We start from the raw sequence: 5,660 nt of genomic DNA, 5'->3' as shown, positions 1-5,660 counted from the left end.
ATGAAAAGCTGAGACTCTCATGAACACACTCATGTAACATGTTTTGTTCTATGATGCTACAAATCTACACAATGGTCGTTAGAAGTTAAGGGGTTCTACATAAAAAATCGTAGGAAATCCCTGGACATAGTGTCTATAATACTGTAATAAACTCACATAGTTGCTGTCACAAACTACAAACTCCACACAGTTATCACTGACTAGTTTATTGACATTTGTCAATAAAACTTATGAACTCAACTGTTTATGTCAAATACTTTTGTGTTCTACTTGTAGCCCTGGTTGTCCTGAAAAGAAAATGGTAAAACATTTAATTTTGAGGCTAAATATAAGGGCAGGATATGCAGATAAATGGAGGTCAGATAAATGAAAAGCAGATTTTTCTCAGGTCTTGGGACTGAAGACAAACTCAGAAGTAAAAGACAGTGCTAACCACTACCTCTTATGTTAAGAATAATCTTATCTGTAACCTACAGCCTTTCTCAAAGTATCTGAGTTCATAAAAATAGACCAGGAAGAGATTGCAGAGATGCAAAAGCCATATATAGTCAAAATATCAAGAGGAGATGCACACACACAGATGCACACAGATACAACTCCGTTAACAGACACAGCAGTGGAAGAACACCAGATCTTCAGTCCAATGGACAAGCAATCCCACCGACACCTCATCCCATAGGATAGAGGAGTATTCTGATGATATATCTACAATCCCAGACAGATTTGTTAATCAACCTACACTGTATGACAAAATCTCAACTGGATAAGAAACAGGATGCTGAAAGTGATTTCCTACGGACAAACTACAGACGGCTTCACATCATCCTAGCAGACCAGTGTCTACTTCAAAAGAAAGCTGTGGCTGGTCTCTGCTCAGTTTGAACTATTGGTGGTTTGGATCATCGGCTCCTGGGGTTGGTTAAGTAATAAATGCATCCTCTATGACAAGAAATCTAATTAGTGGCTTTCCATTCACTCCAGTTCCTGCCCTCACAGCAACCTAACTGCCGTTTTCTGGGATTTATCTGATCTCAAACTCAACCTTTCCATTGTTCCGTCAAACTACCAGGCTCTCTGTCTCTAGATCAGGAGTGGGTCTGTGATGCAGTCTGGGGCTTTATCTCGATTCTCCGTCCTTGAGACCATTCACATACGTCTGTCCACGATTCTCCCTGGAACCTTCAAGGGGCTGTCCCATGTGAAGAAACTCTATCTGCTGTGTATGGAACAGTGTTACAATTCTACCTAACACATTCAGTGACCTGACTAATCTTGAGGAATTGTCCATTGAGAACTACAGGCTTTCTGTGATGGCACCGGACGCATTAGGAGGGATACCTCTTCTGAAGAAACTCACAGTCGATAGTTGTACAGAAGAGCTCTCTGATTTGCTATGTAGGATAGTCAATATGTCACAGTCATTGACATCCCTGGACTTCACTTCAGATGGCATAGTCATTTTAAGGCACCGAAACTGTTCTGACACCAACAGAGCTGTTCTTCAGCTTCCTTATTTCTACCGTCTTCAAGAGGTGTTTCTTAACTTCCCTAATGCCCACCGTTTAGAAAAATGAGCATTAAAATGCTTTGAAAATATTTCCTATATATTGCCTGACAATGATGCGCTACAGACACAGCTTCTGCAGTCTGGTATCAGCAGGCTGCGTCATTTTGTGCTCAACAATAACATTTCTTTTGAATCGGTTTGTGAGACTGTATTCAAACTATCAATCAGACAAGTTCATATAAGTGAGCATAAAACTCAGAACTACTATTTCTTATTGTCGATCCCCTGACAATAAGAAATTGTCAGGGGATCGAGGTGCTCAGACTCAGCATCTGTCATAGTGATAATGTTAGAGTCAACTTGATCCATTATTTGAAGAATCTCACTGATGTGTCAGTGTTAAGATACTGGGACGTTAAACCTGAGTGCATTGAGCTTTGTGACACACACTCAGGGCCCAATCACATGGCTGAAGAGACTTTCCTTGACCCTACACATGCCAAGTATCACCTCAGAGCAGTTCAGTTGCTTGAAAAATCTGGAACATCTGGATCTAGAATCCAGCAACATTAACAATATTTCGGACTTTACATTTAACGGACTTGGTAAATTGAGGATCCTAAATTTAAGGGATAACAATATCTCTCAGATTACAAAGAACATTTTATTTGGCCTGCACAACTTAGAGACCCTAACACTGGAACTAAACCCACTTGTACACATTGAAGCTTTTGCATTCATTCACCTCACTTCACTGAAGAATGTAGATTTAGGGGACATTCACCATCCAGCCAGCCAGTGGGAGAAGCATGTGACTTTAAATCTGACGCACATATTTGGGGTCTTCCCTCCGGGATTGATGTACATGAACATTACCTCCTTTTTCGGTTGTATAAACATCATCATCGGCAGCAACAGCACCCCTACACTAGGCTTGGCCCTTCAGGTCCGTGCCAAAAATGTGTCTTTCCAGGACTGCTGGAGGCCGTTCTTCAAGTCCGTCGTCAGCCTCACAGCTATGACGGAGCACCTCCTGTGTGGATCTCATTTTGCTGCAAAGTACTTCCCCTCCCTGGAGTATATTGACTTCCAGTCTATGCTCTATGCAGAGTTTGTAGATATGACTGACCTGAACACACTTGTGCAGCTGAGGTATCTTAAGCTGATGAGAGTTGACCTTATCCTGCAACCGGGACTGGCCATCATGTTCCGCAATCTGACCAAACTGGAGAGCCTGAACCTCATCTCCTGTAGGATCCTCACTCTGGAGGAGGAGCTGAGCAGAGACCTGCACTCCCTCGTGCAGCTGTCAATCAAAATCGAAGAGGAGTTCAGTATGTTAGAGACCTTCCCAGAGCCCCTGACCAGCCTGAGTTACCTGTTGTTCTACAGACCTCATCTGCACTGTAGCTGTGACAACACCTGGCTGGACAACTGGGACAGGGGTCAGGGGCATATCCAGGTCATCATCTGGCACCCAATGAGGCTGATCTGACCTGTAAAGATGAGACTGGTATCCAAAACTTTGCCAGGTACTCAGAGGCCAACTGTTCCCTGGATGTGGGCTTTGTCCTGTTCTTCTGCACCTCATTGGGCCTGCTCCTCTTCATGCTGGTGACGGTGCTCTATCAGCTGGCTGGGGACTACCTGCTGGCCTTCTGCCACATCCTCCGTGGCTGGATGGAGGAGGCCGTGCGGAGGCCCAACCCCAGAGGGCGCCACTGCTATGATGTGTTTGTGTCGTACAGCGGTAGAGACGAGCGCTGGGTGGTGGAGCAGCTGTTGCCAGGCTTGGAGAAGAGGGGGCATCCGTACCTGCGTCTCTGTCTGCATAGTAGGGACTTCCAGCTGGGGAAGGACATTGTGGACAACATCACAGACAGCCTCTACAGCAGTCGCCACACCCTGTGTGTGGTGAGTCGTCACTACCTGCTCAGTAACTGGTGCTCCCTGGAGCTACGACTGGCCACCCTGCGTCTGTTGGTGGAGCACAGGGACTTCCTTATCCTGGTCTTCTTGGAGGACATCCCTCCTCGCCAGCTGTGTGCCCACCACCGCCTGGCCAGGCTGGTCAAGACCAGGACCTACCTGGACTGGCCTCAGGAACCGGCTCTGCAGTCTGCCTTCTGTGACCGTTTGTGGATCAAACTGGCCCCTCCTGAACCAGATCCCAGACTGTAACATTTACATTGACATTTTGCTCATTTAGAAGACCCTCTTATCGAGAGCGAGGTAGAATAGTGAGTGCATACATTTTCGTATTTTTTTTTTTTTTGTCATAATAACACAACACACAAGATATACATGACTACCTTTATCATGGGTATTTTGAATTTACAGACATGGGAAAATAGTAACTTTTTACATTTTGTTCCATACTGTGCTACCTGCATTGCAACAGATTTTGGTCTTATTCTTTGAGTTTATTTTATTTTATTCAACATTGCAGATACATTTTTATTGTTTAACATATTGTGTTGTTATTGTTTTTTTCTTTGCTTTGCTTTCATTAAATGTATATATAGTATGCCTTGATCATTTGATACCAAACACACACAAACACACTAGAGGCCAGTCTGATATTGTGTACTGAATGTCAAGATGTCCATACTTTAAGAGTAGGAAAATGATTCACGTATACTGTATTGTTGATTGCACTGTGCACAAGACAACACAATATAGCCTCGCTACTGTTTTTCACTGTCTTCTTACTGTTGTTTTTATTTCTTTACTTACCTATTGTTCACCTAATACCTTTTTGCACTATTGGTTAGAGCCTGTAAGTAAGCATTTCACTGTAAGTATCACGCATGTGACAAATAAACTTTGATTTGATTTGAACACAATGTCCTCTTGTGTCACGGTTGATAGATTTGAGAGATAATCCACTGTTGCAGAGTAATCAAAATGTCCCTCTGTGTTTTAATGCCCCATAAAGAGATGTTCAGTCATCTGAGCATGTATAAGCTAAGGGGCTGAGGTCCAGAGATCTGATTGACAAGTGGACATAATGGACAGATAAACATTTAACCAAGGGCATTTTTAATGAAAAAGCGAATTATCTTACGCTAAATAGGGAAATGAACTGAGGTTATCCTCTAACACACAATCCAATTTCTACAGGATCAGTGTGTGTGTGTGTGTGTGTGTGTGTGTGTGTGTGTGCGTGCGTGCGTGCGTGCGTGCGTGCGTGCGTGCGTGCGTGCGTGCGTGCGTAGGTGAGAGTCTCTACATTGAGGTGGGTTGATGGGTATTTTACTATTGTGTTGCCCATTGTAGAGGGAAGTCAGAGTTCAGGGCAGGTTTACTCCATTAGCACAGAACAAACTCTTTGTGTTCCATAAATAAAATATAAATAAGAGGGAGAGAAAGAGAGAGAGAGAGAGAGAGAGAGAGAGAGAGAGAGAGAGAGAGAGAGAGAATGTGTGTGTGTCTCTCAGGGATGGATGCTAATAGCTTGCCTTAGGCCACAATTTGAAGGGAGTCTACAGTAAAGCAGACATAACAAGAGTGCTTGTGTGGATGTGGTGTTGGTGGAGGTAGGGAAGGTGGAGATAGTGGTGTTGGTGGAAGTAGTGGTGTTGGTGGAAGTAGTGGTGTTGGTGTTGGTAGAGGTAGTGGTGTTGGTGGTAGAGGTGGTAGAGGTGGTGGTGTTGTCAATGTTGGTAGAGGTGGTGGTGGTGGTAGTGGTGGAGGTGTTGATGGTGGTGGAGCTATTGGTGGTGTTGGTGGTGGTTGTGGTGGAGGAGGAGGAGGTTTTGGTGGTGGTGTTGGTAGTGATGGTGGTGGTGGGTGGTGGTGGAGGTAGTGGTGTTGGTAGAGGTGGTGGTGATGTTGGTGGGTGGTGGTGATGTTGGTGTTGGTGTTGATGGAAGGTTTTAGTGGTGTTGGTGGTGGCGGTGTTGTTGGGTGGTGTTAGTGGTGGTGTTGGTGGTGGTGGTGTTGAGAGTATTTAGTATTTTATTAGGATCACCATTAGCTGTTGTGAAAGCAGCAGCTACTCTTTCTGGGGTCGACACAGAACATGAAACATAATACAGAACAGCTCAAGGACAGAAGTACTGGCACACATAGCCTACATCACAATACATACACACAAAATATCTAGGTTAAATATATATAAATATATATATTTAACCTTTATTTAACCAGG

General features: G+C 44.1%; 1 pseudogene; it reads left to right on the top strand.

Moving 5' to 3' along the window:
• Positions 1 to 1,589: 1,589 nt before the first annotated feature.
• On the top strand, positions 1,590 to 4,154 carry LOC109873206 (toll-like receptor 13; annotated as a pseudogene).
• The last annotated feature ends 1,506 nt before the right edge of the window (positions 4,155 to 5,660 follow it).

This window comes from Oncorhynchus kisutch, linkage group LG3, assembly GCF_002021735.2.
Source record: "Oncorhynchus kisutch isolate 150728-3 linkage group LG3, Okis_V2, whole genome shotgun sequence".
Classification (NCBI taxonomy): domain Eukaryota; kingdom Metazoa; phylum Chordata; class Actinopteri; order Salmoniformes; family Salmonidae; genus Oncorhynchus; species Oncorhynchus kisutch.
This window is presented reverse-complemented; position numbering and strand designations above follow the sequence as displayed.